Raw genomic sequence first — 15921 nt, forward strand, 5'->3', positions numbered from 1 at the left:
GTATTTTAGGAAATGTCGTTAGGATAATAGCCAATCAGAGCAAAGGGAAGACAAAATGGCTCCTGTATACCTCATGGCTGACCCAGAGATATTTAAGAGATTAAAGTCCCATCATTGTAGCTCTCTGTGTGCCAGCTTCCCTTGATTTGGATTTAGCTTTTCATCTAGCTTGCTCCCTGTAAGGATACCTTTTGCTAATGAAAAGAAACTTCCCCCAAAAAAGTTTCCCGTCTGTATTCCTTTGAGATTGCAGAATAAAAGTGAGTCAGAGGGAGAGAAGGGGGAAACTCTGCCCTATTTCGGTTACAATGAATTCCTATCCTAGCTGAAATAATTATCCCTGGAACTGAGAACGCACCTGCTAGGCAGCCTGTCAAAACAGAGTGTGACAGTGAGGTGGAAAAGAGAAAAAGAAAAAACTACACACACCTGACCACAAGAATTAAAGATGACAAAAGCTTAACAAATATATAAAGCAATTTGTTTTAGCTGAGGGAAAGTGCTTTGGCTCGAATATCGCCCACCCCCCGCGATGTGTTGCAAGCCTTGTTGGCAGAGTTATCAGGAACTCAGAATTGAAGTGTTGATTATTTCTTGGGTTTGCATTACCGTTTGGCGCTGCTATATTTTCAGGCTGGTTGGGTAGGAAGAAAATGTATCCATTAAAGTCTCACTTGCACACACGGAAAGCATGGCAACGAGGAAGAAAGCAAAGGAGGGGTGGGACTGCACTCCCTTTGCGTCAAGACAGCTAGCCGAATCTACAAAATTGCAGTGATTGTTTAACCCCAAAAAGGTTGTCATATACCGTATTTTTCGCTCTATAACACGCACCCGACCATAACACGCACGTAGTTTTTAGAGGAGGAAAATCCGTAGGCATGCCACCCGTAGGCATTTCCTCCATAACACGCACAGACATTTCCCCTTACTTTCTAGGAGGAAAAAAGTGAGTGTTATGGTGCAAAAAATACGGTATATTAAAATACACACAGTCTAATACTTGATATTGGAATCGAAGTAAACGAGTCTACAAACATTGTTGGCTATCTTGCCCCTGTTCCTGTGCCAGTGCTTTTTGGTCTAAAAGAAACAGGGAAGCATTTTTGTGTCTGTAAAGTTTCCTTCGCTGATCACCTCAAGGCCATTTTTACTTCCAAGTCATTATTTACAAACCTGAATGGATCAATGGAAGAAACAGTTTAATAGAACTTATAGTCTGCTGCACAAACTCAGAATAGGTATGCTGTGTGCGAACTGCATTCTGATTTGAAGACCCATTGGTCTACAGGAGTGAGAAATGAGAAGGAACGAAATGCCACCCATGGTATTGAGACCAGAAAAAAAGTATTCAGATTACTCAGATGCAATGTAAGTAGGGCCAGGTGAAATTCAGTGCAAACACATATCCATCATGTAGGTTTCAATAACAACATAATGATTCCTAACAGTCAAAAGAACATGCCTGGGCATAAACTGTGTACGGGGAGAATACCCATCTGCCCCATCCCACACAACTTTTCCACATTAGCAGCAAGGACTGAAGATGAGGAACTCTCAGACTTTGCCTTGTGGGAATGTAGCCTGCTATACAAAGGTAAGAGTGAAATCTACTTACCCGTTCACTTTTTGCCTATGGGCCTGCCAGTGGCGTAGCAAGGGTTGCCAGCACCCAGGGCTGTGTGGAGGGCAATGGGGGGGATGGGAAATGGACAGAGTATGCATGCACATTCAACTGCCTAATGGCGTCCATGTCACCCAAGAGATTGCAGCCACGGAGATGAGAAAAGAAGAGTCATTCTTTTGTCTGGAGACGTCACTTCCTGGTTCGCATGGAGAACCCGTTTTCAACGGAGCCCAGCAACAGAAGCACACAGCTGTATGGAGGCAGCACCAGGTGTTGAAATTTTGCACCCTCAACAATTTTGTGCCCGGGACAACTGCCCCTGTTTCCCACCGTGCTTACACTGCCGGCCAAAATAAGATTTTAATTTTTTTCATAGCCTTATATGCAGGATGAATACCAACATCTCTGCTTACTCTCAGTGCTATCTTGTAATTTTTCACAGATCCTCTTAGCTGTTATTTATTTAGCATGAACTGAAAGGTGCAATGTGTTCAACTGTTCATAACAATAATGCTTTATGGGAACTTACTAAGAGGGACAAATAGAAATATTGTCATTAGAATTGTATTACTCATCTATTTGTATATTGTATTATCACCTTGATAAATTTTATTTAACAATTCAGTTTTCTGACAATCCTGTAAATGGCCTAGTTATCTTTTCTACTGTACTTGGTACAGATTAAAAGTAAATTATCCTGTTTACCTTGCTTGAGAGGAAGCTGGTCTCTCCCCCCCCCCTTTTAAGGCTATCAGAAATGAACCAACCACAGGCACTGGGCTGACTAGTGATCTATCCAGGGTCTTGGCCCAAGCATCACTTGCTGTTATGCTTTGTAATGCAGCCACTGTATTTCTCAACTGTTTTTACTAGGTTCTCCACATAATACTTCACATTACACTGCCCTTTCCCAAATAATAGCCCAGCTACATATTACCCCACGTGTCACAGCTTTGTAGAGAAATCTGATGGCTCCCCTATCAAGTGAGATGATTTTGCACATACAATCCCTGTTTATTTGCCTAAACTCTTGAAGGTTGAAAATGAGTAGAGGGGCAGAGGCCCACCCTCAGCATGCCGGTTTCTCTTAGACCTCCATGTATTACATGCAAAGCTCTGAAAGAGCCTTTTATGGGTGTTTGACTGAACGGCCTTGGAAGCATGTATGTCAGGGATTTCAATTCCCATTAGCCCCAGTTGGCATGGCCAGTGGCAACAGGTTCCCCATACCTGCTCTAGGCAATTGGGAACCCTGCCTTATTCCTGGCCATGTGCGGTTTCCAACTGTGATCTGTTGTATGCACATAGAAGCTCTTTCAGACCTTCATGCTCAATGCACCAAGAGGAGCCAGCTTGCTGGGCAACACTGGGGATTCATCCCCCTCACGTTGAAGCCTCCAACATTTAGGTGCATGGCTGAAGACGGCTACTGTGGTTGAGGAATTGCTAGCTGCCTTGCTCTATTTGTTGTTTATTTTCTTACCTCTCCTCTTAGTCACCAGTTTCCCTTGGGAGCTGGGAGATAAGGGGGGATGCACAATGGATGGAGAAACACAGCCTGTGGTTTCATTATTTATCATTTATCTTACCTATTAAATTTGCTAGTTTCTTCATCTTGCCCAAGGCAACCCCAAGTGACTTATAACCAAACAGTTAAAAACCCACTTGGATACATTAAAACCAAGGGTTTTTAAAACACCATCAGTGTGATATTTCTCTTTGTTCCAATTTCCTTTGCCCTGTTGGTGGTAAAGCCTTCAGGATCCTTATCAAGCAGAGCTCTGTCATGCAATCCAATATGTGTAGTTAAGTGATGTTTCTCTCTTAAGTTTCAACATCTAGGAGTGTGTCTCAGCCATGTACACTCTTTCTGTGTACATGGCCTGTCTCCATTGCCATTATGAATGGTGGTGGTGGGGGCAGTGAACCAGGGGGATCCCAGGCAGTGTTAGAAATTTCCCAGGTGTCAGACACATCTTGCAACAACCAACAGTCCAATTACGCCAATGTGGAGATCTCTGGATACCAGGTAAGTGACTAACATCTCCATTTGGCTTGCCCCTCCAGCTTTCTTAAGCAGGTAAGCAGAAGAGCTTATTTATTGCCTTTCTAGCCCACCTTTTTCCCCCAAGGGGTACATGGTTCACCCTGCCTCCTCAGTTAATCCCTACAATGAGCCTCTGATGTAGGCTATGAGGTTATGACTAACCCAAGGTCACCCAGTGAGCTTCATGACTTGAGTGGGGATTTGAACCCTGATCTCCCCAGTCCTAGTCTGACACTCTAACCCAACGTGGGGCACACGCCCTGCAGGGGGGCAATTTGATTTTTAAGGGGGGCAATTCAAGAATGAGTTATTAACAGTGAATGGCCTTTTAGGCTTCCTCCATGTGAATAGGATTTCACTTTTTGAATAATAAGAATAATATGTCATGGGGGGGGGATCAGGATTTTAGAGATGCTTAGGTGGGGCATGGTCAAAAAAAGGTTGGGAACCACTGCCCTAACCACTACACAATACTGTTGTTTTAATTGTTGTAACCTGCTTTGCGATTTCTTCTTTAAAATATAAATAAACGAAACAAATAATAAAGCAAATAATAAAATTCTTTGTAAATAAATAAAATCATTGCAAAGAAAAAAACGGTGCCTCAACGTTCCATTTTTAAGGAATGTTTATTGGAAGCCAAGATCTTTCAATCCAGTGAGCCCTAGTAGCTCAAGTCAATTAACTGGGTCAGAGAGATCTTTTATTGAAATCAACCTGGGTCTCCCTGTTACCATTTCCTCAAGTGGGGAAGAGACAACATGAATCCAAGTTGTGCTCAGTCTTCCCTTCTTCCTTGCATCCGTGGCATACAGTGACACCAGAAGAGACCCATAGAAAGCAACTCATTAAAATTCTAGTGAGATGTCCCTGATCAAGGTTGTTCAAATCTTCACTTGAAGGAAGGAGTATAAAAGGGCTTTTTAAAAAATGGCCAGTTTTCTTTTAAAATAAGATTCCAGTATTCAATTCCCTCCAGCGCTGAGGACTGATGGAACTGTACTAAGTTATTACATACCCTAGCAATTCTAATACATCTACCACTGCCGTAGTAGAAACACATGAGTTGATCAATTCCATTTGTAATTACATTTGGGAAAAGGGATTATGGAGACAAATATACTCAGCTGTTTTGTTCCCAAGAGCCTAACATGAAATTAATCACTGAACCAATCTTCCCTATGTTCTGGTACTATTGATCAAGCTAATCCTTTCCTAAGTCTGGTTTGCTCCGGACCTAACACCGGGGTCTTTAAGAACACAAAGGGAAAGCATTAACTTCACAAAACAATTTGATCTCATACAGCTCAGATCACCAGTAATGATTCAAAATGTGCTTTTGATTAAAAACAAAACAAAACAAAAAAACAGTGCTCAGTTAGACCTTGGCTATACTTCATTTTCCATAGGTTCAGGGATTTCAGAGGATATGTCCTTGCCCTGACATGAGGACCATGCCTTTAAATGTCCTGAGACATTGAGGCGCACTATTACTACTCTTTCCTTTCCGCTCTGTTCCTTTACTTGTCATCTCAATTATGGTTCCCCCTTTGGAGACAGGTAGTCTGGTTTGGTAGTGGTGGATGGTGGAGGTTTAGATGAATTCATGGAGCAGAAAGCTATCAATGGCTACTATTCACATGTCCATAGCTTTACCTGTCAGAGGCAGTATGCATCTGGATACCAGTTGCAGACCCTCCAAGTCCCCCTATTTTCCAAGGACGGTCCTGGTTTTACAGAAAACATCCTGATTTCTGATTTGATCCCAGAATGTCCTGCTTTTCCTTAGGACATCCCTATTTTCATCAGAGAAATCTTGAAGGGTATGTGAGTTGCAAGTGGGGAAGAGTATTGGTCTGCTTTCAGGATTCCCATAAGCATCTGGTTGGCCACTGGGGAAGAGGATGCTGAACTACATGGGCCATTTGCCTGATCCTGATGGCCCTTCTTGGGTTCTTTTGCCCTGCAGAAGCAGAAGGTGGAGAGGGAATAATGTGCAAGAGGACAGTGGAATAGAAGGAAAAGGGTCTGTAACAGTGGCTGCTAGTCTGGGCTTTTTACATGGTTTTTCTGTATGGGTCTCGGCATTGGAACAACTGGCATTAATTCAATATAAAATATAAAAACTATCTCTGGCACTGGTACAAACTTGTATCTCACACATGATGGAACAGTTAATATCCTGACACTGGTAGTTGCAGCAAAGATCAGGACATTAATCATATTTGCCAGGAAGGTCTGTTTATTGTTTAGCAGCATCCTGTAAGCAGGAACCGGACTCCAAATAGCCAATGAATATCTCTTCTAAGCTAAACGTATGGTTCAGGAACTACAGAGATAAGGATATGGCCTTCCTATAAGGAAGGTTGTGTACTATATACTTCAGACGTGGCTCACAAAACACAATAGTACACTGGAAGGAACAAACAACAGTTCAAAGATTCAAAGCCTTTATCCATAGAAGTTAGCTAGAGTCTAAGTAAACTTAAAACCCAGGTTTTCAATGGCCATTTAGCTCACAGCTCCAATGGGACTCCCTCTTTGTTCCTCAGTCATTTTGAGGATCACATGTATACTTCAGAGGACCATGAACCAAAGGAATGGGCGAGGGACTCTGTTGCCTTGATGACACAGGATTTTCAACTCTTGCAGATGGCACAGATTTCCAGTCGCTGACTTTGCACTCTGATTGCTCCAATATCAGGTATACCCATTCCCTATTTTGTTTCTTTTAGTGTCAGTACTGTGACACATTGCTCTTTTACGTTTTTAGGACTAAGGTATGTGTATGTAGTGAATGATTATTTGTTGTCCACATATTTGTAACTTTGCTGTCTGAAGCAGCACCCTGTCTCTTTTATTTCTGTGAAACAAGCCAATCTTTTTCTACTGACAAATTATTTATTAGGCATAAGGTTTAAGTATGCAAACATGTTTAATGGGCACACACTATGGCTCCATGCAAAAGGCTCTGTTCCTCGCAGTAGTGCACAATATTATTATTGCTTATTAGATGTGTATACAGTGGTACCTCGGTTCTCAAACAGAATCCATTCCGGAAGACCGTTCAACTTCCAAAATGTTTGAAAACTGAGGCGCAAAGGGCTGTCTGCAAAATCAACTGAGAAAACTGAAGAACATGCAGCAGAAGCTGTTTGACTTCTGAGGCACGTTTGAAAATGGAAGCATTTACTTCTGGATTTTCGGCATTTGAAAGCCGAAACATTCAACTTCCGCGACGCTCGAAAACCGAGGTACCACTGTACCTCCTTGCATGAGAAACAGAAAATGAGAAACAGAGAAGCCCAAATCGACTGTGGTGGGTGCTCAAATCATGAACACCCCCTACTCAAAAAGCTGTGTTTCAATCAGTGGCGTAGGGTGGGTTGACAGCACCCAGGGCTGTGTGGAGGGTGGGAGGAAGGGAGGGAAACAAATGGAGGATGCATGCACATTTAACTGCCTAATGCTGTCCACATCACCCAGGAGATCACAGCCACAGAGATAAGGAAGAGTCGTTCAGTTGTATGGAGAAGTCGCTTTCTGGTTCACATGGAGAAGTCGTTTTCAATGGAGCCCAGCGATGGAAGCACACAGCTGTATTGAGGCAGCACAGGGTGTTGAAATTTTGTGCCCCTAACCATTTTGTGCCTGGGGCAACCACCCCTGTCCCCCCCATGCTACGTCATTGGTTCCATTTTGAGTCCATTCCAGACCTCTCCTACTCTGGGAATTCTGCAGCATTAGGTTCACCTTCATGCCTCTGCTGCCAATAATTCTCATTTCAAAGTCCTTGCCCCCATGCCTGAGGGGCTTTAACTTCACAAACAGGGAAGGTTCACAGTTCCTCACTGGCCCTAGCAGAAAATGACACTCCTGAGCATGTTCAGGAGCACCATTTTTTTAAAAATTGTGGGGTTTGCAGCAGAAATCATTTTCGGCTTAGAATCAGTTTGGAAATCACAAACATCTGGCCCTGAAGATGCTTCTGTGCCTTTAGGTAGAAAATGCACTCATAATATGGCCTGTTGGCTTCCTGTCTCAGATATGCTGCTCTTATTATTTCTACTCTTCATAAACTGCAGCGAAAGGATTTTTAGCCCTATGGAGAGTGGCATGTGTGGAACACAGGGCAGGTTAAGTCATGCTGGGACTAATAATAGTGCTAGCGTTCTTTGATTAGGTACATCATCCATCTCACCTGCTATGGAAGCAACTACATTAATATTTTCCATGCTGGACTCTCAGAGTTAAACCACAACTCTGAAGGCAAGGGCTATAATTTTCAGCTATGGGAGGTGGATAAATTCTGCTTGATTTTTCTTCTGCTATTGACAGCCAGCTTGTAAATGGCAAACTGGGCCTGTTCTGTTTATTGTGGATGGAGATGTTGAAGCAAAGGAGTTAGGTTTGTTTATGTTCCACTTGCTAAAAGCTTCTTATCCTCTCTCAAGAACTACTTCCAATTCTAAGTATGACGGAATAGCAGTTGCTTGACTCTTTGCATATCATAGCCAAAGGAGAGAAAATAGCGCAGCATGCAGCACAGTGTGCCATTCTTATTATATATAAAAATATGGATTTAAAGATACCTGGTCACATTCCTGCACCTCTTCTGCTTCCATATATTCCTGTGTGTGGCTCAGCTGAAGTTGGAACCTTTTCTTCCTCTAAAACTAGGGCATTTCTGTCTTCCTTGTACCTGCTGCTCCCCGCCAAGTTCCAGTATTATTTTCTGCTCTGACTTTTCCTATTTATCTCCTTCCTATCTATCTATCATCTATCTCTCTATCATCTATCTATTATCGATCTATCATCTATCTATCTATCATCATTACCTATCATCTATCTATCATCTATCATCTATCTATCTATCATCTATCATCTATCTATATCTATCTATCTATCTATCATCTATCTATCTATCTATCTATCTATCTATCTATCTATCTATCATCTATCTATCTATCATCTATCTATCTATCTATCTATCTATCTATCTATCTATCTATCATCTATCTATATCTATCTATCTATCTATCTATCTATCTATCTATCTATCATCTATCTATCTATCTATCTATCTATCTATCATCTATCTATCTATCATCTATCTATATCTATCTATCTATCTATCATCTATCTATCTATCTATCTATCTATCTATCTATCTATCTATCTATCATCTATCTATCTATCTATTATCTATCTATCTATCTATCTATCTATCTATCTATCCATCATCTATCATCATCTTCTTTCTCCTGCATTTCTGCTTAATAAGTCTTTGAAGTAGCTTGCAATAAGTAAAATGATTAAACATAACATTCCAGAATACTACCTAAATTTTTCATAAAATTCTTTTCTTCTTCTGCCGCCCCTGCAGGAACCCCCTTGTCTACCTTGTTGTTGATGACTAATGCCGGTCTGCCTCTGCCACCTGCCCTTCCTCACTGCTGTTGGTGAAGGCCCCACCACTGCCAGTCTTTGGGAAGAACAGAGAGAGCCTGTCACAGCCCCACATGGTCCACACTTCATCTCCAACGATCACTTCACCTCTGCACTGTATTCCAGTTCCTTGCTAGCCGCACCCTGGCTGGGCTGCTGTCCTGCTGCTGTGACTGCTCCAACCCATGACACGCTACCCTCGGTCTCCCACCCTCTGTCTACACAAGCTTTACCCACTGACGGTGCTGCGGCTGGGACAAAAAAGGTGGGATGAGAGCTAGGACAGAAATGCCTTAAAGGGCCAGCGGAGGAAGAGGAAAGGGAGGGGGTGTTGACTTCAAAAATACAGAGCAAACTGCATCCCAGTTGATACAGGATGCAGAATTGTACTTTGAAAAATAGGACGATTCCGTATTATAAGGGACAGGCAGCACCCCGAGTTAAGACTCATGACAGCATATAAATGTTATACAGAACTTACAAAAAGTTTGAAATACAGCAAGCCTGCAACTTACACAAGGGCTACATTCTGCAAATCACACATAAAGCCCAAATCCTATACAGTGGTACCTAGGGTTACAGACGCTTCAGGTTACAGACTCCGTAAACCCAGAAATAGTACCTTGGGTTAAGGACTTTGCTTCAGGATGAGAACAGAAATCATGCGGCAGCGGTGCGGCTGCAGTGACAGGCCTCATTAGCTAAAGTGGTCCCTCAGGTTAAGAAGAAGAAGAGAAGAAGAGTTTGGATTTGATATCCCGCCTTTCACTCCCTTTAAGGAGTCTCAAAGCGGCTAACATTCTCCTTTCCCTTGCTCCCCCACAACAAACACTCTGTGAGGTGAGTGGAGCTGAGAGACTTCAGAGAAGTGTGACTGGCCCAAGGTCACCCAGCAGCTGCATGTGGAGGAGCAGAGACGCGAACCCGGTTCCCCAGATTACGAGACTACCGCTCCTAACCACTACACCACACTGGCTCTCTACAGTTTCAGGTTAAGAACGGAGCTCCAGAAAGAATTAAGTTCTTAACCTGAGGTATCACTGTAGAGTCAAAGCCCACTGAGTTCAATGGCAGGTGGGATTGCCCACATCATTTTTCCCAGAATCCCGCCTACATTTTTTATTTCTTAATATATATTTTTTGCTCTGTGCATAAAGCTGAATGTGCACAAGTTAAATGCAAGGAAGTTGCGGGGTTACTGTGTATGCATTTTTATTCCCCTTGATAAACTGTTGGTGTACTTTGGTGGACGTGCCCAAGGATTAAGGTCTTCTGGGAAAAGATATATAATGAAATTAAGAAGGTACTTAAGTGTACATTCCATAAAAAACCAGAGGCTTTTCTCCTGCGCATGGTGGGCCAATTGGTGTCAAAGAAAGATAGGTTGTTCTTTATGTATGCTACAACAGCAGCAAGAGCGTTATTAGCAAAGTATTGGAAGACACAAGAACTACCCACACTGGAAGAGTGGCAGACGAAGGTGATCGACTATATGGGACTGGCAGAGATGACGAGCAGAATCCGTGACCAAGGGAAAGAGACGGTGGAGGAAGACTGGAAGAAATTTAAACTTTATCTTAAAAACTCTTGTAAGATTGTGGAGTGTTAAAATGTCATGGTTTAAGCAAAGCAGATTTGCAGCGATAAATGATTGGACAAGAAGAAAGAAAAAGGGTTAAAGAAAGGAGTTAATAGGTAAATTCAGACCAGGGGTTGCTGAAAAAATTTGAAATAGAGATGCAGAAAAGGGAGGCATGGGGAAGTCGCTGAAATTGGGTACATGGAAAAACTTATGGAATTATACATGTTTATATGTTTGTTTGTTAGTGTTTGTTTTTTGTATTGTTTTATATTATATGTTGAAAAATCAATAAAAAAATTATTAAAAAAAAAAAAGATAAACTGTTGGTGTAAAAACAGAATATGTCACCGAAATGGGGGGAATGACATTATAAACTGCCACCTAATAGATCCTTGAAAATAGGTAGCCGTCAGAGGGCACATTTTATCTGAATCTTTAAAAGAACAGCCGTGGATTGCAGTCCCGTAAGGCCTCTTCATGGCCAATTGTATCTTTTTCTGTCCTTAGGTACACATCACAAAGTCCTGGTTGATGTGAAACAGCTAAGTGCTTGGCTCACATACACTGATGCTTCACAAATCCATTTTCTTGTTGGAGTGCTTTCTGCATTGGCATTCTTCTTGCCTTCAGTTACCATATCACTCTGGACTCTTCATGCTGAAAGAGTAGCATAAACAGGATGAAATATAATAAAATAATCCACGGTACCAGATGTTCACCACTGAGTGCAGGGTTTAGTAAAACTCAGAACTGTGAATCATGTAGAGCCAATTCACTTGTAGAAAAGTTTGCATCAATTTCAAAAACTAAGAAATTTTCAAATTTTGGGACCCAATTCATGATGCTGAAATTTGATGCTACACAAGTTTAACCTCCCCCCCCCCCAGGCCAATGGGGCCCTGGAACCAGGGAGGTGTGAGGTAAAGGCCCCAGACTTACTTTTCTCAGCCATGAAAGTCCAGCGATGTCCTCTCATGGGAAGTTCAGGAGCCGACTGAGGACCAACAGGTAAGTTACACCCTCTGTTGTGAGTGTGGCCGGTCCTAACTCTACCTGGCCAACTCCCTTGGCAACGCCCCCCCAGCCGAGATTGGCTGATTGACGAGGCTAGGCGGGAACCTCCAGGTATCTAGCTCAGGGGGCCAGCGAAGCCAGTTTATTTGCCTAGGGTATGCAATACCAATTTACCTGGGAGAAAGCCCCACGGAACTACTTCTGATTAGATGTGCACGCTAAATGAATAATGGAAACTAACAAAAAGTCTACTAAATTACAATGCAAATCATCTTCTAAATCTGGATTGCTACTGCATGTTTCCTGTCAGATACTGTCAAATACTGATGGCTGCATGTATGATACTGCCATATGTTAATTGCTCTTTCATGTTAGCTGCCAAATTTTGTCAAATGTTCACTGCGGCATTTCAGACACTATCAGGCACTCATTCAGGCACTCACTCATATCAGTTGTCAGATATCCTCAAATAATGTTTACAAGTCTGATTTTAACCAGTTCTGACAGATGCTGTATACCAGCTATCAGATATAGTCAAATGTTGAAGAAGAAAAAGCTAAGGAGTAAACCCTACTTCCACCCAGGCTTCCACCCCAGAGAGGTCACTTTGGTGACGTTAATGCAGCAAAAACAACGCCAGAGGCAGCAGTTTTTATTTTATTTATTGATCAATTAAATTTGTCTCCCACCCTTCATCCATAGATCTCAGGGCAGTTCAACATATAAAAATATAAGATAAAAACACAAAATATGTAATAAAAACAGGAACAACCTCACCCCACAAACCAATGACCCCTGCTCCCCCAACACAGACACATTTTAAGGGGTATAAGATGTTAATCAGGGACACGGGCGGCGCTGTGGTCTAAACCACCGAGCCTAGGGCTTGCCGATCGGAAGGTTGGTGGTTCGAATCCCTGTGACGGGGTGAGCTCCTGTTGCTTGGTCCCAGCTCCTGCCAACCTAGCAGTTTGAAAACATGTCAAAGTGCAAGTAGATAAATAGGTGCCGCTCCAGCAGGAAGGTAAATGGCATTTCCGTGCACTGCTCTGGTTTTGCCAGAAGTGGCTTAGTCATGCTGGCCACATGACCTGGGGAAAACTGTCTGTGGACAAATGCCAGCTCCCTCGGCCAGTGAGATGAGCACTGCAACCCCAGAGTCATTCGTGACTGGACTTAACTGTCAGGGGTCCTTTACCTTTACCTTTTTAAGATGTTAATCAGCCAAAGGCATGGTTGAAGAGGAATGTTTTCGCCTGGTGCCTAAATGTATAATGAAAACTCCAGCCAAACCTATCTGGGGAGAGCATTCCACAAATCATGAGCCACTACAGAAAAGGCCTGTTCTTCTGTTCTTCTCCTCTCCTAGAGGAGGCACATGAAGAAATGCCTCAGATGATAAGCACAGTTCTGGGTACAAGTTACTAGTCTCTGCAGCAGGCCCTGTGATTCTCCAGTGATTTAATGTCACCCCTGGAAGTCTCTTGAGACAGACTAATGCCAGACTTTTGGATGGTAAATGCTATGTGGAAGACCAAAAGGCATTGATTAGTTCTTCATCTAGAGAATATTCAGTGAATATTTGCACCAAGATTTTCTAAAGCACATGTGAAGAGTCATTTGTGCAGCAAATATCAGCTCTAAAAATTTTGGGGTTAGGAAATTTGAAAATTCGAAGAAAACTAAAGCTAACTGAGGCTAACAAAAAAATCTCCTGGAGGTGTCATACATATATAGGCTGTCCCTAGATTTCACCTAATGCAAAATGTGAAGCAAATATGAAGGTTGCGCCTCAAGATTCTGATGAATTTTGAAGCGGAGCAATACAGTAAGCAAATAGCAAAATTCATTTAGGGGGGTCACACATTTCTGCTTTTAAAATTAATTTTATTTCTTAATACATATGATGAAGATGCTTATGATAAAGATTGAGAACTTGTGATATAATTTAATGAATGCCATGTCATTCTGTCTAGGCATATTTAGCTTAAAGTCATTTATATAAAAAAAAAGGGAATGGGGAACTACTTCATACGATCTGTAAAATAATCTTCTCAGCTATTCTCCTTCACCAGATTCTCCTTAGGGTTTTCTTGTTCAATAAAGGCTTCTTTGACTTGGGCTTCTTTTGTTGTACTTGGATTGAAGAAATGAAATTGCCTTCAGAGTTAAATAAAGAAGCAAGAGGGATATGGGTTTCTCCTTTGATTTTGGGAGAAAAATATTGGGGCCGTTTCTTACCAACTTACATCAACCACCAGCCAAATCAGAAGTCATATAATAGGATGTGCATTTGCACAGATGTGCTGCTCTGGTTTCTAGACGGTTACACTGCCAGGTGAAATGATCAGAAGGGATAGTTGCCACATGGAAGTCAACCCTGCCTCCTATCATATGATGATCCTAGGAAATGATCCCTTGTGTCAGGAGGCATGTGATATAAACGACCCTTTTGAATGCTAATATTACCAAGTCTGTCTCCGTGCATGACTAAATTTCCCAGCCAACTGCTGGTTGTCATAATTTCCAGTGGAAAGTGGTCATTGCTCCTTTCTTCTTAGTATATCCAGAGCAGCCTAAGATCTTCCACACTTGACATAGCCAAGATTCCCAATGTAGTGCCCTCTGGATGTCATAGGACTGCAACTGCCATCATCTTGACTATTGGCCAAGCTGGCTGGGGTTTATGGTATTTGGAGCGCAGCAATATTTGAAGGGCACCATGTTGCTTCTCCCACTCCAAACACTTATCAGTCTGCAATAGCTTGCTGTTAAGAAAAATGGTAGACTACCCTTCCAGAATCATGACTCCCGGCTTCGGAATATGTTTTAAAATATCCAACATGAAGATGGACACAGAAGAGCAAATAATCTCAGAGTCCTTCAGACAGATGATTGTGACAAGTGTATAGGAGGAATTGCACAGAAAATACATGACTGTCCTCTAGGCTCCAGGATGTCAAGCTGTCTCCAGCATAAATGTTTTCTGTTATATCAACAACAAACATTGCTGATAATGTCTGTGGACACCTCCCCCCCATCAGCTTAGATAGCTCAGTCGGTTAGAGTGTGGTGCTGATAATGCCAAGGTTGTAGGTTTGACCCCCACATGGGACAGCTGCATATTCCTGCACTGCAGAGGATTGGACTAGAAGTTCCTCAGGGTCCCTGTCAACTCAACAATTCTATGATATCTAGAGGCTAGATCTTTGGTCTCATATTACAAATGCATTCCATTGTTCTAAACATTTGAGTCAAGATGCACTCTTTTGCTAGCTTAACATCTGATATAGTGCAATTTTCAAGTTCTGAAGATGGGAGAAAAGTGAAAGTGCTGTTAATTAAACCATTTTGAGTTAAAAGTTAGTTTTCCTGACCCAGTTCTCATTGTCTCTGGCATTTACAGTGATGTGGTTTTATAGGAGTGAGAAGAAATGATGGAGTGGGAGGTAACCTAAGAGGTATTAGGTTTGCAAATCTTAGCATGAAATGTATTTTTGTGTATTACAAGTTCCCCCCTCTCTCTCACACACACAAACACACTTCATTCTAGAATTTTGAAAGTTACAAACCTGCTCTCTTTTCCTCATCAAACTGTTAACTCGTTACATCTGTAGATGTCAAATTCAAGTCAGGTAATATCTAAGCTACATGGCAACTGTCTCTCTTCTTTTTCCCCAAAAGGTGTACCACTGATGAGAAAGAAGGCAAAAGTGAGCTGTGATTACATGAAACCTACAGTTCATACTGGTTGCATATACTAACAGGAATAAGAGGGCAATACTGTAACTCTAGCAACCAACTGTATCTGTGAAGAGTCATGAAATAGTGCTTCTAATTTGGGATGTATCTATGTGACAGATCTCTTAGAGACATCCAACCTTACTTGTCTTATTAAGCTTTGTACAGATCCCAATTTGGCCTGTTTCCCCCTAAACCATGCCCACCTGCCACACACCTGATGTCATATGTGACATCAGGTGTGTGTCAAGTAAAAGTGGGTCTCCAAAAGTGTCACGGACTGGCTGGATGGGGAAGAGTGGTGGAAGCTGGCCACCCAGAGAAGGTCCTGCTGGTGGGACACCGGCCAAACCTCAGAGGAGGGGACAAACTGGGAGGTACCAGAAGCAGGAAGCTTCAGGGATCACAAAGAGGCAGAAACAGATACATGGTCCAGCACAGGGCAGGGTGAAGAGGTTTCCA

This window comes from Podarcis raffonei, chromosome 17 (assembly GCF_027172205.1).
Source record: "Podarcis raffonei isolate rPodRaf1 chromosome 17, rPodRaf1.pri, whole genome shotgun sequence".
In the NCBI taxonomy this organism is placed as follows: Eukaryota; Metazoa; Chordata; class Lepidosauria; order Squamata; family Lacertidae; genus Podarcis; species Podarcis raffonei.